General features: G+C 41.8%; 1 protein-coding gene and 1 long non-coding RNA gene across 2 annotated transcripts in view; one reads left to right on the top strand and one right to left on the bottom strand.

Moving 5' to 3' along the window:
* The window catches only part of opn7b (opsin 7, group member b), a 124,585-nt gene that overhangs the window by 79,633 nt on the left and 32,629 nt on the right, over positions 1 to 12,323 (bottom strand). The window lies entirely within an intron of this gene.
* Positions 8,828 to 10,387, top strand: LOC146684848 (uncharacterized). The gene is made up of 2 exons (XR_014917259.1): positions 8,828 to 9,153; positions 9,713 to 10,387. It is a non-coding gene; the product is annotated as an uncharacterized LOC146684848 (long non-coding RNA).

Genomic DNA, 12,323 nt, shown 5'->3' with positions numbered 1-12,323 from the left:
AAACAAAAAACTTGCATGACTGTCATTTCTAATTCCTCATCTGTCAGAATCCAAATTCATTTCCCATTTCCATAAAGTAGAAGCACACTTCTGTGTGTCCTGAAAGGCCGCACGAAACAACTGTGAGAAGAACAAAATACATGCACACAAGGTAGAGATTAAAAAGAGCCATGTCTAACTTTGTTTAGAACTGGTAATTTTCTTAGAAGTCCTTGGGCTTTAAATAATGAAATAAAGATAAGACAGTGAAGGCAGCGTGTCTCTGCTTCTGTTTCTGGCATGTGGCTGATGGCAGCCCAGACTGCGCTTCTATTCTCTAGTTGATATCCTGAGATCTCAGTGCAAATAAAAAAGCTTTCAGAAACACTGCACCACTCCTCAATATACAAACAACACACACATAACACAGCCTGCAAGATTAGCTTTGAAAGTTCATTTTATCAACAAGCGTGAGCCAAGCTGAGAGACAGATATAGGTACGGCAATGAGACAAAGAAACATACTTCCGCACTGCTAGACAGGACAGTCACATGCTTTGCCTAAACAGTGTATCCATATCTCATAAAAGAATGATTTGTTACTAATTACAAGCATGATTCATTACTAATCAAAAATGTGAACATAACTCGTCACCACATGCCCTGCTTGTTTGTCATGGCATTAGGGTATTTTTAATTCTAGATATAGTGATTGAAGACATGTTTTTCACTTGGAGTGCTTAAACTTAGGGGTGGGTTTTTATAATCGATTCATCGATTAAAATCGATTCTGGCTTGGATAACGTAAAATCGATTCATTAAAATCCTGAATCGATTTTTTTAATATAAATTTATTTTGCCCGAAATGCCAGAATCTCTGGTGACAGCTCGCTGATTCTGATCTGTCGGCGGGTCCGCGCTTTGTGAGCCGATTCTAAAGCTGTTAGTTTGATCTCTCTCCAAACAATATTGACCGAACCAGCAGCAAAAGAAAATCCAAATGCTTCACAAAAACATCGTCATGAATTCACTCTGACTTTTACTGTTTTTCTTCCACCGCGATGCACAGCTCTCTCTCTCTCTCTGTACTTCAACAACAATTTCCCCGTCTAAAAATCTATTTTCTTCATTATTCGCTTGCTTGTTACGCACCAGTCTACTGTTGTTTACAGTGCTGTCAGCCGCTGTTTTTTTCCCTTTTACATTCTTCCGAAAAGAAAACCTAATTTCTGCCGTTCATTACTGAACAAATTTAAACTTTTTAAAATTATTCAAAATGCAAAACGCTCAGCTGTGTCTCTAATAAAACCGATGTAACTTCAGAGATAATGTTCATATGTTGATTAATGGTTTTCTTTCGTTTTTGATGTACTGCAGAATATTTTTATAAAATCCCAGGCCAGGAAAATCACCTTCATGTTTTTCTGTGTTTTATCTTCAGCTACTTTGACACAAAGGCATCTGCTGTGACGCTCACACCTTTGATAAAGTCTTCCGTGTGTCAGCTTCCTTTTTATTGATACAAAAATATGTAAATGTACTGATCTGAATTATAATATTTCTGACTGTCAAAATTTCCCAGATTTAAATCGAATCGAATCGAATTAAATCGAATCGTGGATCGAATTGATTCGGGACCTTGTGAATCGGAATTGAATCGATTCTAGAAATCAGTGACGATACCCAGCCCTACTTAAACTGTGCCTTTACTGTCACAGCGTGGCCATCAGGAACAATAAGTGGACCCAAGAGCAGATTCAGAATGGAGGCTTGGTAGCATGAACTGAGTGCTTTGTTTACAAAGTGAACACAAGAAAGGCATCTTGAAAACATGAACTAAAGCTCTGAACATGATTATGAATGATTAACATGAACTATGAGATTCTAGACCGAGATTAACTAAATGCAATACACATGGACAGTGAGGTTCTGGGCTAGGGCGACTGGATTCAGGTGCTCGAACTTGACAAACAAAATGCGGATCGAGAGCTGGTGGTCTAGGCCACTGAAACAGAGGGGGTCAGGGCGGTTCCAAGGATTGAATGAATACTGTTCCGGTTGTCTGCAGGTGAAGTGATGCAGGAGGAGGAGGACGTGAGGTAGAGACCTGGGTGAGTCCAGTGGAGAATTGTTCAAAGGTTTTCAAAACAGAGGAGTAGGGAGGCAGGCAGGTGAGGCTGAAGAGCATGCAAAGAAATGTTACCAGCTGTGGGTAAGCAGAGGAGACCAACATCCAGGCGTGAGAGGCTATGGCAGTGGTTCCCAAACTTTTTTTGCTGGGCCCCCCTTGTTTTACAAGAAAAATGTTCGTGCCCCCTGTCTCGCGCGTGCACGAGCACAAACACAAACACATTCTCCAACCACACACACCCATATTTCACACCTCAAACATTTAGTAAACAATTAAGCAAATACAAGTAATCTGCAATAAATTACAGGTAGTAATAAAATAAACTACTAACTATGTCCACACGTACACATTTTTGAAAACGCAGCTGTTTCGTCCACACGTAAACGGCGTTTCAAATCACCGAAAACTGAGATTTTTTAAACTCCTTTTTTGCATTTACGTGTGGACGAGGAATACAGAGTTCGTCACGCAACGTCAAAGGGATGTGCCTTTTTTCACGTCACGCTGTGCGCAAATTATTTTTTACATGAGATGAATTGCAGAATGGCAGATAGAGACAAAATACTGTTAATCTGACTATTTTCAGGTTTTACACGCTTACATATACACACGCAGTTACTGTCCCTCCTAGGGATGGGTATTGATAAGATTTTAACGATTCCGATTCCATTTTCGATTCTGTTTAACGATTCGATTCCTTATCGATTCTTTTTTTTTTTTTAAAGGAGAACACTAAAGTCGATTAGCTTAGAACTGTGTTTTATATCTTCTCTTTGAACAAGATAGAAATTTAGGAGTAACATGGCCTTACAAACCCAACAGTGAGATCTTAAGAGAGCCACAGCCTACGGCTCTTCAATGGGGTGTCACAGGGTCCCCAGGAAAAAAAATGTATATGTAAAATAATAAAATAAATATTCTCCTGTAGCAATAACAAAGTTTAACATAAATTATTCTGTAGCAATTACACAAGAATATCCAGTAATGTCCTGCCTACAATTAAACACATTCACTTACCAAAGTGAAATCGGGGGCATCTGCTGTGGCAAATGGGTGCAAGCCTTTGACCACAAACTTAGACACTGCTCGGTGACATTCGTCTATCCTGGCCTGAAAGGAGACGCTACCGGTAGACTACAGCGAGAACTGCCAGCATCTGAGCCAGCCAGACTCTGTCTCTCTCATCATGGTTATCTAAATGCAACGCACAGTAATAGCAGGTTTTGTAATAAGGTAAATCGCGCTAACATAATATGCAATGCTAATTGATTAGTTACCTGCAGTATAGAATAGAATAGAATAGAATAGAATAGAATAGAATAGCCTTTATTGTCATTGTACAGAGTACAACGAAATTGGAGTGCCACTCCCTTGGTGCAAGTTTCAACAATAAATATAAATGTAAAATATAAAAAGTACAAAAAAAACAATCGTAAGTACTCAAACAATAGTATGTACAATATATACAGGATAGCAGCATTAATATAATGACAGTATGAATAGCAGCATAATATAATGACAGTGACGGTATGGAATAGGTTCAATTGTTTTTGTGCTTATTTACTACGGTGATAGCTCTGGGAAAGAAGCTATCCCTGAATCTGTTTGTCCTGGTTTTATGTGACCTGTACCGTCGGCCTGACGGTAATAGTTCAAACAGTTGGTTGCTGGGGTGAGAGTGGTCCTTGATGATATTGCCAGCTCTGCTGAGGTACCGAGAGTTTGCAGTGACCTCCAGGCTGGGCAGAGAGCAGCCAGTGATCTTCTGGGCTGTGTTGATGACCCTCTGCAGTACTTTCCTGTCTGCAGCTGAGCACCCTGCATACCATGTTGTTATGCCGTACGTTAGGATGCTCTCTATGGTGGCTCTGTAAAATGTCACCAGCAGCCTCTCCTCCAGGTTGTTCCTCCTGAGCACTCTCAGAAAGTGGAGACGCTGCTGGGCCTTTTTAACCACCGCTGTAGTATTTGCAGTCCAGGAGAGGTCATCAGATATCTGCACGCCCAGAAACCTCATGGAGTGTACCCTCTCCACACAGCTCCCGTGAATGTAAAGTGGGGCCGGGTCTGCTCTGCCCTTCCTGAAGTCCAAGATAAGTTCTTTAGTTTTCGTGGTGTTCAGTTGGAGGTTGTTAACTGAACACCACTCAGTCAGTCTGTTGACCTCATCTCTGTAGTCCGACTCATCCCCCCTTGAGATGAGTCCAACCACTGTGGTGTCATCCGCGAACTTTATGATGGTGTTTGAGAGATGGGTAGGGGAGCAGTCGGATGTGTAGAGCGTAAACAGGAGGGGACTCAAAACACATCCTTGTGGAGACCCGGTGCTGAGTGTGATGGTGCTGGACCGGTGGGGGCCGAGTCTGACAGACTGTGGTCTATTTGTCAGGAAGTCCTTGATCCAGAGGCAGATGGGGGTGGAGAGTCCCAGGTGAGACAGTTTCTGGACCAGGATCTCCGGGATGATATGATTGAATGCTGAGCTGAAGTCCAGAAAGAGCATTCTCACATAGCTTCCTCGGTGCTCCAGGTGACTCAGCGCAGTGTGGAGTGCTATGGTGATGGCGTCCTCGGTGGAACGATTTGTCCTGTAGGCAAATTGGTGGGGGTCCAGAGTGGGAGGCAGACCGGCCCTGATGTGCTGACAGACCAGTCTCTCAAAGCACTTCATCACTACAGGCGTAAGTGCAACAGGCCTGTAGTCATTTGGGCTGGCCACAGCTGTCTTCTTGGCGATGGGGATGATGGTGGAGGTTTTGAGGCAGGGTGGGACGGTGTTTGATGACAAGGAAAGGTTGAAGATTTTAGTGAAGACTCCGGTCAGTTCGTCAGCACATGCTCTGAGAACCTTTCCATGTATTCCATCAGGACCTGCCGCCTTCCTGGGATTCACTGACCTTAGAACACACCTCACTTGGTGCTCCCTAAGTGTTAGTGTGCCAGTGCTGGGGGCGGGTGGAAGTGGTGTGGCAGCTGAGGGCTTGGTCGTCTCAAAGCGGGCGAAGAAACGGTTTAGATCCTCAGCCAGTGAGGCATCAGTCCTAGATGTTGCCTGGTTATTGCTTCTGTAGTTGGTAATGTGATTGATCCCCTGCCACATTTTTCTGGGGTCGTTGTCAGCAAAGTGATCTTCAATCCTCCTCCTATAGGCAGCCTTAGCTTTCCTGATGCCTCTACTCAGGTCTGCCCTGGCCGCCCTATACGCAGCCCTGTCCCCTGACTTGAAGGCAGTGTTGCGGCTTTTTAGGAGGGATTGCACTTCGCTATTCATCCAGGGTTTTTGATTTGGAAACACCCTGACCCTTTTGTTGACGGTGACATTGTCAACACAGTTCCTGATGTACGAGAGTACAGTGTCCGTGTACTCCTGGAGGTTGTGGCTGGAGAATAAATCCCATACAGTTGTTGAGAAGCAGTCCTGCAGTTGAGAAAGGGCTCCTTCAGGCCAGGTTTTTATTGTCTTTGTCTGGGGCTTTGTTTTTCTCAGCAGGGGGGTGTAGGTGGGGGTGAGGGACATGCAGAGGTGGTCAGATCCAGCCAGGTGGGGGAGGGGTGTCGCTCTGAAAGCATGCCTGATGTTTGAATAGACATGGTCCAAAGTGTGTTCTCCTCTCGTAGCAAAGTCCACGAACTGGACAAATTTAGGAAGCACAGTCTTTAGGCACGCTTTGTTAAAGTCGCCGGCGACAATAAAAACCCCATCGGGGTGGGCAAGCTGTTGTTTGTTTATGGTGTTGAGCAAGAGGCTGAGAGCCGTGCTAACGTTAGCATCCGGCGGTATATAAACAGCTATCACAATAACTACTGTAAACTCCCTCGGGATGTAAAAAGGTCTGCACGAGACTGCCAGAACCTCCAAATCAGGAGAACAGTGTGTGTGAATGATCCTGCTGTTACAACACCACTCGTTATGCACGTAAACACATAGCCCCCCTCCTCTGCTTTTACCTGAGTTGCTGTTTTGTATTTTTGTAAACAGTATTAACGGGAGAGGACGTGGAAACGCTACCGCTGCTGCTGGGTTGAGCTTCGCTAGTCCGGAGCGGATCAAAAACACGACATTCGTTGAAAGCAATCGCGTGTTTTTTGAGCAAATGCTTTTGCATATTCGTAGTGTTTCCTCCCTTTGATGAAATCTCTACTTTGCAAGTATTGCAAGTTGCCCTGTTGTCATCCTTTCTCATAAAGTGTAACCAAACTTTTGAGCGTTTGTGCCGCTCAGGCGCCGTGTTTCCTACTGGGTAAAAGACGCTACTCAACGTGATGACGTCATTCGGGGCGACTGGAATCGATAAGGGAATCGTTTTTAAAAGTGGCAAACGATTCCAAGGAATTGAAACAGTGGGAACTGGTTCTCAACAAGAACCGGTTTTCGATACCCATCCCTAGTCCCTCCATTTAGAAAGGCAGAGGCATCACGGTGTAATTATTTTACGTGTAGTTTTTTTTTTTCATGTGTAATAATATTCAACATTGCTGTCAATACATTTTTCAAAAAATGCCTCTCTGTGCAAAATGGGTTTAAAAACATAAACAACTGTGGGATAATGTTTGTCTGTGATTTGAACAGCCCAGCGCTGCTCCCGACGAAGGAAAAAACATTTCTGCAGGGGAGACCTACCTTGGCACTTGTGCAGGTGAAGCCAAAGGGAAGATATGCTTCACCATATTTTCTAGTCTTTGGCTTAGAATGAAGTTGGTTTGGAAACATATTCAGATATGCTTCATCTCATGCTTTGCGTTTCTGTGGGCGCCCCGTGCTAGCAGTGTCCAAGCGTTTTGTCCCCCCCCCCCTCTTTCATTCCGCGCCCCCCCTGCAATGGCTCTGCGGGCCCTACACTTTGGGAAGGTCTGGGTTATAGCAAGGTTGGTTAAGTATTTTCCATGATCCGAATTGGTTAGCAGACAATCTGGCAAAGGCTGGTTGAGAACAGTCGTCTTAAATACAGCTGATCTGATTAGCTCCAGGTGGGAATCCTGGGAGGAGCGATGAAGGCTCCACCCAGAGGGGGAATTACTGTGACTCACCCAGACTATGATATTTACTTGTTTTTGCTAATGAAGAAAGGTAGGCCTAAGAAGTACAACAAGCTGTTCATACCTGAGGCCTTAGAAACTCCCAAGAAAATACTCACAGCCTTGACAAGCTGTTCTCCACTGAACCATCCGAGGTGTACTCTCAGTAAAAATCTGAAAACAGCCCCACCAAGGCTGGAGACGGAGCAATACTGGAAGAGCATATTGGAGGACACAACCCATAACAACAACGCCCACAGACCACAGCAACCTTCCTGAACAGAATCAAGTAACCACCATAGCTGCAGACATCCAAGAAAGAATCTCAAGCATGAAGAGTTGGACAACACTAGGCCCTGACAAGATTTACCTCTTGGCTTAAGAAGCAAACTGCACTCCATGAGAGTTCGGCAACAGAAATGAACCAATTGCTAATGGATGAGACACACCCAGAGCTGCCAAAAGCCAGACAGTTCTGATCCCCAAGGATCCACAGATGTGATCAGTCAATAGCCTCAGCACGGCATGCAAGCTCCTGTTGGACAGGCACATTGCTCAGTCATTACATGAGCAGCGTTGAGAAAGTGGCAAAACACCAGAGGGAAAACACAAACTACTAATAGACTGATAGAGCACCCACTGAAGAGTGTAAGACCAGACTGACCAATCTGTGCATCTTGTGTACTGACTACAGTAAAGCCTCAAAAGAATGCCTCACACATTGATCCTGGAGAGTCCAAAACTATACATGATCAACAGGAGCAGTCTCTTGGTCTACCACACCAGGAAAACCCCCAGACAATCCATCACATGCACATACTGTAACAGCAGGGTTCAAGATGCTAGCTGGCAGGGCATCCAAGATCTCTGTCCAGAAGAGCGCAGTCCTCAGGAAAAGTAAAGACAATGCAAAGACAAAGAACAAGTCAGGGATGAAGCAGGAATGACCTGACTTTTAATGCGTGCTTTATCAATACTAACTTCTGATCCAAAATTTAGATAATGTTGATACCAATTGTATACTAAAGAACTGATGGAGAGATAATATTTAATAAATGTAATAATTCACAATTTTCCCTTTATTCATTTGTCATTTCAGACATACAAATTATTTTGAATCATTTTATCCTGAAGTGTACAACCATCTCGTGTTTTCAGAAGGACTAATGGCATTGACCATTCCTTTTAGTTTATTCGTACTGTGCTTACAAGATAAGTTACAAGGTAAGTTATTAACTGTGCCCATAATTCAGTCATATTGCAATTCAGTCAGAGCATGCTGGAAAAAAAACTTTAGCATGCACCCATGGCTTACTCTGAGGCAATGAGTATAATGTGAATACTTTTTAGTACTTTACATATATTTAAACGTTTCTTACTTGTTTTTATTTCTTTACCTTGTATAACTTATAATGTAGATATAGCTCCGAGCAGAAAATACTTCTCCTGGGACTGCAATAATAAACGGTAAAGCAGAACAGATAGCAGATCACTCTTTCAAACTTATTTTAATTTAACTGTGTAACCCACAGTGTTAATTTCATTTTGTATAGCCTGCAGCAGCTCTGTTTGTAATTACACCCACTGTAATCAGTGCATAAAAACTTGCATTAATTCCAACATTATGTTCCTCAAGCCTTGTATGCTCCATCTCGAACGCTAATATTAAAAAAATAAATGTTTTGCTGAAGTGAAGTGTAGCCCAGCTAGAAAAAAAGAGCAGTGGAAAGTAGTTTTTTTTTCATGTATAATGTAAAGAATTTAGTCATTTCTTTTTTCTTTTATGTTTAAAGGAAGATGTGGACCAATAAGATTATCTGTTGTCATTTAACTTGGCCAATCAGCAATGAGCTCCCAGTGACCCTTGCTGTTGACCTTGATCACATGATTTCCTGTGTTGCCATTTCGTTCCTGTTCATATAATGCCATGTGCCAGAGAAACTAATGTTCCCGAAGTCGAATCGCTAGGAGTTAAAAGCAAGTCTGCTGCAGTTGTTTTTGGTTGTTCAGAGTTTCACCCTGTCAACGGTGAGTACGAAAAGTGGGGAAAACCTAATTTGTTAAGGATAAAAAGGGCAGACTTAACGGGACGGCGAGTCCGCTAGCCGCTAAGCTAACTGCTAGCGCTCACGCTAGCAGGATTTGACTGTGTTCTGTGTGTGAAATGGCTAGTGACTGTAATCATATTACGTTTAAGAAAAAAAACAAAAGAAATGGTGCTAATCAGTTTTATGTTTAACAAGTTAATCCAATTGTATGCCGATTCTCAGATTTTCAGTTGTGTTCTTTGAGTTGGTTATAATGCACAAGTCTGGTGAGCTACTGTGAGTTGCTGACTGCAGCTACAGTGTTAACTATAGAAGCTGTGTTTTTTTTTGAGAACATTGTCAGCCGTCAGGTTGATAAAATTATAGCTCATCTAAGAGGATATGATGCTGCAGTGATATAATTTTGTTGTACAACAGAGCTAGCTGAATTAAGATATAGAGTTACACTAATACTTATTGTTCATTTTTGAATGTTTTAAGTAAGTGTGGCTGTTTCACAACAGTGAATGTGACTATATGGACCTGTGACCTGTTTATAGGTCAGGTTTTTTTTTGTTATCTGGTAAAAGGATGACTCGACAGACGGACCCAGTCTGAAGCAAGCCCCATCGAGGAGCAGTGATTCCACAGTTCCAGTTAACTGGATGGCGAGCCAACCCGAAATTGAAAAGGATTTGCCAAGGTTTTATTGAAGCCAAAGTTTCGTTCCCATTGAAGCTTCAGATACCTGCAGGACTACGAACTTTCTTCCTTCATCGGAGTGTGGTAGGACAAACATTAAACAAACTGAACGGGCCCCAACGATCCATCAGTTATCAGACATTATCCACTCATATAATTGACTCAGAGAAAGCTGTATGCGCGCACTTTTATTTAGTTTGTTATTTTGGGGGAAATATTTTGTATTTTATTTTATTGTTTTTTTCATTACATTGTTGCAGCTGCTGTGTGTCAAATATAACAAATTTGTGAACAGTATATTGTGGTGTGGTCTCTTCTTATTGGTGTTTATACCTTGGGCTCCTGCCGATCCTAGATCTTCTGATACTGGCTAGTGGGAGTTCGGTCATTCTTAATAATAATTCACAAGTTGGGTTACATAAGTAATGAATTAATTAGGTTTTGTAATGCACAGTTTTAAATACCACACCCCTGAAAACAATATTTTGTACTCTTAAATGTTTTCATGCGTGCAAATAAAAATAATTATGTTATTCTGGCCAATTTATTATAAAATAGTTCACTTTTTATGACTGTTATTTGACTGTTATTATAGCCAGCCAGCAGTTTAGGAAATTGTTTTCTGATAGATTTTCACTGGGTTATCAGCTGGGAGTTAAAGAAGACTGTTCACTCTTGCAGACAGAAACAGGCCACTGGCTTCCTTCACTAAGAGTTAGAAACAGTAACTCTAGTGAGCAAATGACAGCATCAAACTGTGGCTGATCATGTGGATTTTATGGCAGATCTGTGCTGTTTCGATGTGTTCACAAGGGGAAGGTTTTTGACATCTGAACAGAGCGCCTTTCAGGAGCACTCTCTGACCTATGGAGAAAGGAAAGAAACACGGGGACAGTCTCTTCTCATATTTTTTTGGATTTCTGGATGCACAACTTATTATGGTAAAAAAAAAAAAAGAAAAGAAAAAAGAACGAAAAAGTGGAATTTGAATAATATGTCCCCTGTGAATAAGTAAATGCCTACCTTATCATCTCAGTGTTTTCCAATTTCCTTGGCTTGAAGGACATTTGTGGTGATGGCGTGTGAAGATTAAATATCAAAGTTTAGTTGCTAGAGCCTGGGTTTGTTTTCCACATCAGGTTTCTTTAAAAATAATCAAACTCTGAACAGAAGATGATTTCTGTGAAGCTGTTTTAGTAACTGGCCAGTTTTGTTTATTATTATTGTGAAAAAAAGAGGGTCTCAAATGAGACATCAACTGATACACTCTTCTGACTGGGCTATCATGCACATAAAGTATCGTGTGCATGATATTACAGAGACTCTGTATCTGGCTATTAAAGTAATATTGTTTGTATGCAAAACATGAATTTAACTGTACAAATGCATTAATGAAAAGCTTAAATTTAATAAAACAATCTTCGCCCATTTAATCTTTTGCTTGCTTCCAAAACTTCAAATGTCTTACTTGCATGTACAAAATTACACAAAAACGTCCATAAGGTTCAAGGCAGTATAAAGAAAAAGCCTTCTTCTGTTCTGTCTGCAACTTTTTAAGCTAATCTGTTGAGTGCAAATGCCAGCCCTTGTGACTGGAGTTGAGGAGCAACTTTGGCTCAGTCAGGACATATAATGGGTGCTCAAGTCTCCTCTTGTCTGGGCAGGAGACTGAAACCTTAGTTGCCCCTGATGCGACTGATGTGTGAATTTTAGATTAAAAGTGCTCAGATGTTGTACAAAAATCCTTTGAGGGCTCAAATAGAGTTGAAAAGTGCTACACAAGTACCAGACTATTTACTATTTAGTACACTTAATATAGCATGAGTCATCTGTTGGACATCTGGTAGATCATGACTCTATTGCATCTGACAGGCCAGTTGGGCTATTGATGTCACATGTGACATCAATAGCCAACCCCTTTTTGACATTTCAGTATTTGAATGTGTGCTGGGAATACTTTCTAGAGGGCAGCGGATGTGTCAGACAGCTGCAGAAAGTTAACATGTGATTAGTTAAATTAAAAAGCTGTCAGTGTCTGCTGTGCAGTGGGGTTTTTCTGTCTTGTTAAGGTCAATATTCATATTACTGCAACTGTGTACTGTCAGAATATTAGATTTAAAAAAAAGTCTTGCAGTTGTCAGTGTTTTGTGGTCTTTGTGGGCATGGATTTTTTGCATGTGTGTGTGCCTGTGTGCATTGCTCATTGTTTTGGTGCTCTGCATTGCATTAAGTGTTTTGGGAATTTAGGGTTTCAGCCTTTTTCCATTATGCTTCTGCACGAAAAGAAGTCAAACAGTGGCATTTGGTGCAGAGAGAAGCACAAGTCTCAGGTGTTATTTTATTCTGAGTGGTAGAATGATGGTGGTTGATGGTGATTCTAACTATGAGTGATGGACAGGTGTTTATTTCTAACACCTGCTCTCACCTGCTCCTCAGCACGCAGAACTGTTTAAGTCAAATCCCCAACTG

This window comes from Copadichromis virginalis, linkage group LG20 (assembly GCF_057382275.1).
Source record: "Copadichromis virginalis isolate Kocher_CV1m ecotype Utaka linkage group LG20, C_Virginalis_male_GT1.1, whole genome shotgun sequence".
Classification (NCBI taxonomy): domain Eukaryota; kingdom Metazoa; phylum Chordata; class Actinopteri; order Cichliformes; family Cichlidae; genus Copadichromis; species Copadichromis virginalis.
This window is presented reverse-complemented; position numbering and strand designations above follow the sequence as displayed.